At 44.4% G+C, this 10,844-nt stretch overlaps 1 long non-coding RNA gene across 2 annotated transcripts; it reads right to left on the reverse strand.

Moving 5' to 3' along the window:
* Positions 1–6,869: 6,869 nt before the first annotated feature.
* On the reverse strand, positions 6,870–8,273 carry LOC120064103. 2 transcript variants are annotated; one of them, XR_005478565.1, is made up of 4 exons: positions 8,242–8,273; positions 8,039–8,099; positions 7,888–7,954; positions 6,870–6,939 (listed from the first exon to the last, which is right to left on the reverse strand). It is a non-coding gene; the product is annotated as an uncharacterized LOC120064103 (long non-coding RNA). The 2 variants fall into 2 exon arrangements; XR_005478564.1 differs by lacking the exon at positions 6,870–6,939 and adding an exon at positions 7,300–7,353.
* Positions 8,274–10,844: the final 2,571 nt, after the last annotated feature.

The following is a 10,844-nucleotide window of genomic DNA, read 5'->3' on the forward strand; positions in this document are numbered from 1 at the left end:
GAGACGAGAGAGAGAGAAGTGGGGGGAGAACAGAGAGTGAAGTGAGGGGAGAAGAGAGAGAGAAGTGGGGGGAGAAGAGAGAGAGAGAGAGAGGGGGAGGGAGAGGGAAAGAAAAAGAGAGAGGGAGGGAGAGGGAAAGAAAAAGAGAGAGGGAGGGAGAGGGAAAGAAAAAGAGAGAGGGAGAGAAAAAGAGAGGGAGATAGAGGGAGAGGGAAAGGAAAAGAGAGAGGGGGAGAAGAGAGAGAGAAGTGGGGGAGAAGAGAGAGAGAGAAGTGGGGGAGAAGAAAAAAGAGGGAGAGGGAAAGAAAAAGAGAGAGGGAGGGAGAGGGAAAGAAAAAGAGAGAGGGAGAGAAAAAGAGAGGGAGATAGAGGGAGAGGGAAAGGAAAAGAGAGAGGGGGAGAAGAGAGAGAGAAGTGGGGGAGAAGAGAGAGAGAGAAGTGGGGGAGAAGAAAAAAGAGGGAGAGGGAAAGAAAAAGAGAGAGGGAGAGAAAAGGAGGGAGAGGGAGAGGGAAAGAAAAAGAGAGAGGGAGAGAAAAAGAGCGAGAGAGGGAGAGAAAGAGAGAGATGTGTATGAGGAGGGTCTTTAGTAAATATTCATCATAGAGTTATGTTACACTGCTAATGGCTGCCAGTCCACCCATTATACCATTGAGTTGAATGGGGAGGCCCATTCTAAGGATTACATTTCCATGATACTATACACCTTCTAGATGTCTGGTGTGTTGCAGAGCAGAGCTCACCTATCTCTGAGGAGGACTGGATGATTCCCAGGTTATCTTCCAGCCAGCGCACCACCGCCCCAGCTATGGACACCGACCCCTGGAATAGACCAATCGCAGGTCAGCGCCAGGAGAGGGGAGCCAATCAGAGCATGGCACATACACATACTGCAAGGCTTCATTTGATAGGGGCCATAATATGACTAGTGTAATATAACTGTAGACGTACACCTCGAGAGCGTAGCAGGCCGGTGTGTCCTTCCCCAGTTTGTAGGAGTGACACAATGACAACCTAAACCATCACTTCCTGTTCCAGAGAGAGACAGTGTGCAAGGGCACATGCCCAACCATACCAACCAACTACACCACAGCCACACCTAACTGTAAACCCATAGCAACACCTAACCGGGAACCCATAGCAACACCTAACCATGAACACAACTAGCTGTACTAATGTTACCCCAACAGGCCACAGCCTTGTTACCCCAACAGGCCACAGCCTTGTTACCCCAACAGGCCACAGTCTTGTTACCCCAACAGGCCACAGCCTTGTTACCCCAACAGGCCACAGCCTTGTTACCCCAACAGGCCACAGTCTTGTTACCCCAACAGGCCACAGTCTTGTTACCCCAACAGGCCACAGTCTTGTTACCCCAACAGGCCACAGTCTTGTTACCCCAACAGGCCACAGTCTTGTTACCCCAACAGGCCACAGAGGAACCTCCGAGATGGGAATCCCTGAAGATGGGAGCCCCTGAAGATGGGAGCCCCTGAAGATGGGAGCCCCTGAGATGGGAGCCCCTGAGATGGGAGCCCCTGAGAATGGGAGCCCCTGAAGATGGGAGCCCCTGAGATGGGAGCCCCTGAAGATAGGAGCCCCTGAGATGGGAGCCCCTGAAGATGGGAGCCCCTGAGATGGGAGCCCCTGAAGATGGGAGCCCCTGAGATGGGAGCCCCTGAAGATGGGAGCCCCTGAAGATGGGAGCCCCTGGAGATGGGAGCCCCTGAAGATGGGAGCCCCTGAGATGGGAGCCCCTGAAGATGGGAGCCCCTGAAGATGGGAGCCCCTGAGATGGGAGCCCCTGAAGATGGGAGCCCCTGAGATGGGAGCCCCTGAAGATGGGAGCCCCTGAAGATGGGAGCCTCTGAGATGGGAGCCCCTGAAGATGGGAGCCCCTGAAGATGGGAGCCCCTGAGATGGGAGCCCCTGAGATGGGAGCCCCTGCCAGTGAGTCATAATTCTACAGAATGGACATAAAGAGAGAGGCATGATGAGAGTAAGACAAAAAGTTACTGATCCAGACCTGAGTCAAATCTCAACAAATTCCATCTCCTACTTCAATCCCATTTAAATATTTTCCCTTTAAAAGTCCTCAATCAAATCAGATATCCTTGTCATTGAGAACTAATAGCAGTGGTTGGGCATGTGCCCTAGCACACTGTCTCTCCCTGGGACAGGAAGTGATGGCCACCCAGACCATACTAAAATGTAAACCACACCCCTACAGGGCAAATAGCTGTTACCCATCCTGCTGTGTTCCGGTCGAATTGGACTGATTTACAAGTTTTCTCTCTGAAAAATGTAGTTCATTTAATCTGATTGTCAAGAGGTTCCATGACTTTGTCCACACAGGGCATCTGAAGACACAAAATACATTTTGATGATTTTCATTACATTTTGGGTGTTTTATTTAACTTTTGTACACTTGTGGTGTTCCCGGTCAAAAATGACCGGTCATTAGAAATGAATGGGTGAGACTACAATTAGTGTATAAAATTGAGTTCAGGCACATGTCCATTCATCAGATGGACACACGTTCTCTCCCAGACCCCCACATGCATGTGTGTTTGAGCACACACACACACACACACACACACACACACACACACACACACACACACACACACACACACACACACACACACACACACACACACACACACACACACATACACCTCACTCCCCTTCATGGCTTCCATGGCAGCCCCCACAGGAACCTTTCCCCAATAGAATCTTTCCCCCACAGGAACCACACCAATGGCAACATTGTTTCAAAAATATATATAACTTTTCTAGCAGCTCTGGTATATAAAGCTTTGAGGCTTTGCTCACAATTCATTCTGTGGCAGCACAATGACCAAACAATATACTGTATGTAAACACGACTCTAACACCATCATTAAGTTTGCTGACAACACATCAGTGGTAGGCTTGATCACTGGCAACGATGAGCAGCCTATAGGGAGGAAGTCAGAGACCTGGCAGTGTGGTTCCAGGACAAGAACCTCGCCCTCAACATGAGCAAGACAAAGGAGCTGATCGTGGACTACAGGAAAAGGCAGGCCGAACAGGCCCCCATTAAAATCGACAGGGCTGTAATGGAGCGGGTTGAGAGTTTCAAGATCCTTGGTGTCCTTATCACCAACGAACTATCATGGTCCAAACACACCAAGACAGTCGTGAAGAGGGCACGACAACACCTTTTCCCCCTCAGGAAACTGAATAGATTTGGCATGGGTCCCCAGATCCTTCAAAAGTTCTACAGCTGCACCATCGAGGGCATCCTGACCGGTTGTATCACCGCCTGGAATGGCAACTGCTCGGCATCTGAACGTAAGGCGCTATAGAGGGTAGTGCGTACATCACTGGGACAACATTGGGGCCAAGCTTCCTGCCATCCAGGACCTATATAATAGGCAGTGTCAGAGGAAAGCACTAAAAATTGTCAGGGACTCCAGTCACCCAAGTCATAGACTGTTTTCTCTCATACTGCACTGCGAGCGGTACCGGAGCGCAAAGTCGAGGACCAAAAGGCTCCTTAACTTAAGGATCGCGTTCCGTCAACGGGACAGTTGTAAATCATTTACAGTTGTAAATATCAAGATGGCAGATTTTAGAGTAACAACAAATGTCGATACATAGAAGTGTCTTATATCGGCTGAAATCGTAAATTCTGGTTAATATAACTACACTGTCCAATTTATCGTAGCTATTACTGTGAAAAAATGCCATACTATTGTTTGAGGAGAGCTCCTAACTACAAAACGTTTTTCAATGCGATAGGTTTGATAAATTCACCTCTGAAGGTGAAATGTGATGCTCTGATTTATCATCCAAAGGGTACCAGAGACCACATGAAGTGTCGTTTTGTTAGATAAAATCATTTTTCATATCCTAAAAAGGTCCATATAGCACGCACGATCGATTTTGTATTTCCACTCGTTCAATTTGCAAAGAAAGGAATATGTGAAAATCTCACCCTAAACATTGTGTGAACGAGTCAAATCACGTTTATACCTATTCCTCAGAGATCCTAGAAGGTAACAAGACTTCACAATTTCATTAGGGGTGTAGTATACCCTATAGGAACGAATTGCAAAAATCTCTTAAGTTGGAGACTTTTATCTCCCTCAACAACTTTAAACATCTGCTATCCGAGCAGCTAACCGATCGCTGCAGCTGTACATAGTCCATCGGTATATAGCCCACCCAATTTACCTACCTCACCCCCCATACTGCTTTTATTTATTTACTTTTCTGCTCTTTTGCACACCAGTATCTCTACTTGCACATGATTATCTGATGATTTATCACTCCAGTGTTAATCTGCTAAATTGTAATTATTCGATTTATTGCCTACCTCCTCATGCCTTTTGCACACATTGTATATAGATTCTCTTTTTTTCTACCATGTTATTGACTTGTTTATTGTTTACTCCATGTGTAACTCTGTGTTGTTGTCTGTTCACACTGCTATGCTTTATCTTGGCCAGGTCGCAGTTGCAAATGAGAACTTGTTCTCAACTAGCCTACCTGGTTAAATAAAGGTGAAATACAAAAAATATAAAAAATATTTGGTCAGACAGCTACGCCTTCATAGTGCGCCGATGATGCGGGCGGCCATCACATGAACAACTGTATCTTTGTCAAATAAGCACCAATCAGGTTCAAACAAAGCTAGCTAGATAGCCAATGAGCTGGGCTTTACGGGAGTATCTGGAAACCATATATATGTCGTAAAATGTAGCTTCTAACCTTGTACGACAGCATGCCTTTTCATTTTGTACATCAATTAGAAGGATATTCAGAGTTATGAAGTTATGAAAACTGGTTGTTATGCAAGTGTATAACTTATTACATGGCTACTAATACTTGGAAAGCTAAATCAAAGTCCAAGTATACAGATTTGACAATATTCTTAAAAAAAAAAATGGAATAAGAATGCGAACGTCTCCTTCACGATTTGCCCAAATATACCTGGGGACTTCACACTAAAAGTGTTGAGGATCAGTCATTCTCCAAGTTATTAATCTGAAACGTTGCTCATACACTGCTTCCATCGTGTGGACAATATCGGAATTACAGCCAGAGTGATGGCGTTAACAGTGACCTTTCTCTTGCATTTCAAAGATTGTGATTAAAAAAAACATTGGTTGGTTTTGTCTTTGTATTTTCTATTGTGTTATATTCTCCTACATTCAATTCACATTTCCAAAAACTTCAAAGTGTTTCCTTTGAAATGATACCAAGAATATGCATAATCTTGCTTCAGGGCCTGAGCTACAGACAGTTAGATTTGGGTATGTAATTTAGGAGAACATTGAAAAAAAGGGGGCTATCCCTAAGAAGTGTCTACACCCAAGCCATAAGACTGCTGAACAATTAATGAAATGGCCACTGGACTATTTACATTGACCCCCTCCCTTTTGTACACTGCTGCTACTCACTTTTTATTACCTATGCACAGTCACTTCACCCCTACCTACATGTACAAAATACCTCTATCCTGTACCCCCTCACATTGACTCGGTACCGGTACCAATGTATATAGCTAGTATATATTGTTGTAATGTGTACTTTTTTTTTTTTTTTTTTTACTTTTGTTTATTTGGTAAATATTTTCTTAACTCTTCTTGAACTGCACTGTTTAAGGGTTTGTAAGTAAGAATTTCACTGTAAGGTCTACACGTGTTGTATTCGGCGCATGTGACAAATAAAGTTGGATTTGATTTTATAAACGTCAGCTAGCATGCTGAATGGCAGCTAGCATGTTAAATGGCAGCTAGCATACTAACTGGCAGCTAGCATACTAAATGGCAGCTAGCATGCTAAATAGCAGCTAGCATGCTAAATGGCAGCTAGCATACTAAATGGCAGCTAGCATGCTAAATGGCAGCTAGCATACTAAATGGCAGCTAGCATGCTAAATGGCAGCTAGCATGCTAAATGGCAGCTAGCATGCTAGCTGCACCTATAGACTTCCAGTCATTGCTTCCAGGGCTTAGTTGCCAAAATGCTGATATATCCCTTCAAAACATTCAAAGTAAAACCAAACATGAAGAATTAGTCTCCTGTCCTCCATAACAGTTCAGTCACACAGTCTATCTAGTTCCACCAATCACACTACATAGCATTTCTTCAATGATTAGTTCACAGTAGGGATTTTGTCCATGGGACTAAGAGGAAGGGGATGTGTACAGAAATGCTGCATCCAGAGAGGAGGCCATGTCAATACTTGGCATCAGCCTGGAGAATAGGAATAGTCTCAGGGAGAAGGCAAAATACAGTATGCCCAAACAACCATCACATGTAGGTGCTATGTGGACATGTGGAGGGGTGGGTGTTACATTATGTATGTTCCCCCTTCAATTCAATATTCATTACAATGCTACCTTAGTTCCTAGTGACTAGTGGTGGCCTGTGTGATTAGAGGGAGACGAGGGTGACAGGGTTAGATGACAGCATAGAGATGGTAATAACATTGGTTAATTAAAATCATAATCTTGAAGTCATGGAAATGATCAACACAACAGTTAAGGTCTGTGTTGATGGTTTGACTATAGTAGTTTTACAGTGGAGAAGCATCTCACTCAAGACACACAAACATAAACCACATGGCATCCAGACCCTAGTGGTCAGTTGACATGGAGAGAGGGGTGGGAGGGATACCCCAGGATCCTCCATTCCCCCTCGGTCCCAACACTGCAGTTATACAGGACATAGAGAGAGACCCGGGTATCATGGTCAGACTATACCATGTGTACTATACATAATGGTGCAGCATAGACCACAACAAAGGAGATGGGTAACGCAGTTACAAACAGGCTGTGATTTTATTGGTCAATACTCACCGTTCTCATTGCTGATAGGCTCCGTGGTGTCCCAGTTCATGGCCCTCTGGACGGCCTTCTATCAGCGTGTGTTCCGGAACTCTCTCTCTACAGGAGAAAAAGAGACAGTTTCATTCTGACTGATCATTGGATCATCCTGTCCTCATGAAAACTATGCAATTAGTGGCACCTGTATTGTTTTGTAATGTATACATTTAACCACCAGATGGCAGTCTGAGGTAAATATTGACAAGGCATCTCATGGTCAGGACTAATGACAGGGTTGGGGTCAAATCAGTCAATTGAGGAAGTGGATTGAAATGAAATGAATGAATGAATTTTCTCATGGAAAAACAACAAGGTTTTAAATTCATGGTCTGATGCTGCTCTCTCACCCTCAGGGTTGATCTGGGGTTGATATTTCTAAAGTACAGATGGTTGTGAGGTCACCAGGGGCCAGGCTCCAGACAGCTACCATGGCTGAACCCAGTGCAGGAACACATATGACTTGAAAATCCAATACTGCATTCCCTCAGGAGTAGGTAGAGGTTCATGTTAGAATGTACTCTGTGTATTTGTCTGCTTTCAGAATGTACTCTGTGTATTTGTGTGCTTTCAGAATGTACTCTGCGTTATTGTGCTTTCAGAATGTACTCTGTGTGTGTCTGCTTTCAGAATGTACTCTGTGTATTTGTCTGCTTTCAGAATGAACTCTGTGTGTGTCTGCTTTCAGAATGTACTCTGTATCTGTCTGCTTTCAGAATGTATTCTATGTCTGTGTGCTTTCAGAATGTACTCTGAGTGTGTCTGCTTTTAGAGTCATGTTTTCCTGTGTAGAGTGACGTCAATGTGCCTGTGTGTCCTTGGGAGTGGACTTACAAATGTGTGTATTTGAGTCAAAGTTGATGTTAGAGTTTACTGGATGTGTGTGTGTGTGTGTGTGTGTGTGTGTGTGTGTGTGTGTGTGTGTGTGTGTGTGTGTGTGTGTGTGTGTGTGTGTGTGTGTGTGTGTGTGTGTGTGTGTGTGTGTGTGTGTGCGTGTGTACGTGTACCTACCCATGCCTCTCTCCACCTGGAGCTGGCTCAGAGGAACCCCATAGTCCTGGTTCATGGCATCCAGGATCTGGACAATTATCCATCCATTGGTTAATATCAGAGTGCTATCTGATGTGTGTGATGGTGTCTGAATGGAATGAAAAGCCTTTACCTCTAGTCTGATAACAGACAGCTTCCAGCTCAGCAGGAACCAGGTGAGATGTGTTAGTGGACTGAGTCAGTCCACAGATGATACCGTCAGAATGAGAGAGGGAAGGAGAGAAGGAGAAAGGGATGAAATCAAGCTGAAAACATATATACAGGCATCTCTGTTGAACTAGAGGTCAGAATACATGCATGTTAAATTAAACACACCTCAAATACAGTGACGTCATATGAAACCTTGTTAGGCTCTGAAAAACTGTTTGAAAAACTAAACGGACAACTAGCTCAAACCAAGTTTATTCACTCAATGGGTCCAACAACTGCATAGACAAAAACATGTTTCCACCAGCACCAGTATTTATACCCCCTTTAGGTGGAGTCTCCTCCGTTTGTCTAAACATTCAATGTTTTGTTGCTACTGTAGGCAGGAAGTTAAGTGACGTGTGAAATAAAACTGTTCCTTCTGCCTTCATGTGACCTGACCTCGGCCCACATTCCTCACTAATCGACAGCTATCCACCCGTATCAACCACGTGATTGCCTTTTCCCTTACTTAGTCATTTTCCAGGCCTATACTTCTTTTCCACCCTCCATTGACCCCATAATATACATTCCTCCTACATACAAACATTACATTTTGGTGTTTCAAATTACAACCCAACAACCTAAAGAAATGTGTCCGCAGATTGAGGTAGTTTAAAAGGTTGACGTCACTCAACCTCGTGCAATGGGCTCCCAGTAGAGGGCGTACAGCCCAGAGAAGGCAGAAACAAAGTAATATCCATAGGACAAGCCCATATCACCTGCCAGCTTCTCTGTGAGAGGAGGAGGGGGAGAGAGAGAGAGAGAGAGAGAAAAAAAGAGAGAGAGAGAGAGAGACAGAGAGAGAGAGAGAGAGAGAGAAAAAAAAAGAGAGAGAGAGACAGAGAGAGAGAAAGAGATATGTGTATGTGGAGGGTCTTTAGTAAATATTCATTATTTTTTTTAAAGCGTAATAAATTGTTTCCAGCAGCACAGTTACAGTCACCAACGCTCTGGTTAACATGAAAACTGCCTAACCAGCTCTACTAGGGTGAGTAAAATGGTCAGAGTCTCATTTGTGTCTGGAAGTAGCTAGCAAGCTAGCCAATTGTAGCTTGGGTGCTTGACTGCAGTTGTAAGGCCAGAACGCTCAAATCAACCCTACTCCCCGGTCCGAACGTCCAGTGTGCTTTCCGAGAGCAAAACAGTCTGAATTTACAAACTGACAATGCTCTGAATTTATCAGCGCAGGCACTCCAGATTGAATTTAACTAGGCAAGTCAGTTAGGAACAAATTCTTATTTACAAGGACAGCCTACTCCTTCCTCCCCGTCGAGGGATTAAACCCCTGTCTCCTGCATGCCCTTATTTTGTAGTACATGGCCTGCTCTCCTTTGTATTTCTTCATCAGCATCTTTATGCTTTCATTAATTAAAGAATGGGAAAAACACACTTTCAAAATGCAGATGTTGATTTAGTAATGGATCCATAACGAATTACTATGGGAATAAATATCACTGATTTACAGAAATATTGTAACAATGATGGCAAACAATTTAGAATCCTCCAGTCCTCTTATGCTGTAGCCTACTCCCGACCGTCACGTTGTACAGCACCATATTTCCCATTCCATCCTAATAGAAACACCATAATATTAACAAAATGAATTAAACCAAATTTCTTCAAATCAATCCCATATATTAGTTATTACAAAAAAGGTTTTAAATTCTCTGGTAATGCCAATATGGAAGACTATCAAATGCTTCTCAAAGATGCCCTCTGGTGGTCAAACTAGCACTAACTTGCATTAACAGAAAAAAAAGGCTGACAATTAGATAATGTGCCACAGAAGGCTGCTGCAGCCCGCAAGGTGTGCTGCAGTTTGACAACTTTTAAAGGAGCATCACTGTATCTACATAGAGCAGCAGCCTCTAAGGTGCAGGGTTGGGTAACCGGGTGGTAGCCGGCTAGTGATGGCTATTTAATAGTATCTTGGCATTGAGATTGAAGCTGTTTTTCAGTCTCTCTGTCCCAGCTTTGATGCACCTGTACTGACCTTGCCTTCTGGATGATAGTGGGGTGAACTGGCCGTGGCTAGGGTGGTTGATGTCCTTGATGATCTTTTTGGCCTTCCTGTGACATCGGGTGCTGTAGGTGTCCTGGAGGGCAGGCAGTGTGTCCCCGGTGGGGGATGCGTTGGGCAGATCGCACCACCCTCTGGAGAGCCCTGCGATTGCTAGCGGTGCAGTTGCAGTACCAGCCGGTGATACAGCCCGACAGGATGCTCTGAATTGTGCATCTGTAAAAGTTTGTGAGGGACTTAGGGGACAAATTTCCTCACCCTCCTGACTGACCATGGATTTCTACCATGGATTCCCCAATGTGCCTCTTTAAAAACAATGACAGAGACATGTTATTTATCTCATAAAGCAGTCCTGAGCGTGCGGCCAGACATTTTGAGGTGCTGGCTGTGATGCTACTGTGACTCAGGAAGGACATGCAACAGTACCTGCCTGGGTATGATAGGCAAACATAACACACCTCAAGACAACTCTTGTTTGGCTTCAGTCATGACCGCTAGCATTTGTTAATGAGCATTGGTGAAAAACGTGGACAAATTAGGAAAAACTGTCGTCCTTTAAATATTTGAATATCTTGTTAAGGCTTGGTTTGTCATGCCCTGACCTTAGAGAGCCTTTTAATGTCTCTATTTGGTTTGGTCAGGGTGTGATTTGGGGTGGACATTCTATGTTTTGTTTTCTATGATTTTATGTTTCTATGTTTTGGCCGGG

The sequence above is a fragment of the Salvelinus namaycush genome, chromosome 19 (assembly GCF_016432855.1).
Source record: "Salvelinus namaycush isolate Seneca chromosome 19, SaNama_1.0, whole genome shotgun sequence".
Lineage (NCBI taxonomy): Eukaryota > Metazoa > Chordata > Actinopteri > Salmoniformes > Salmonidae > Salvelinus > Salvelinus namaycush.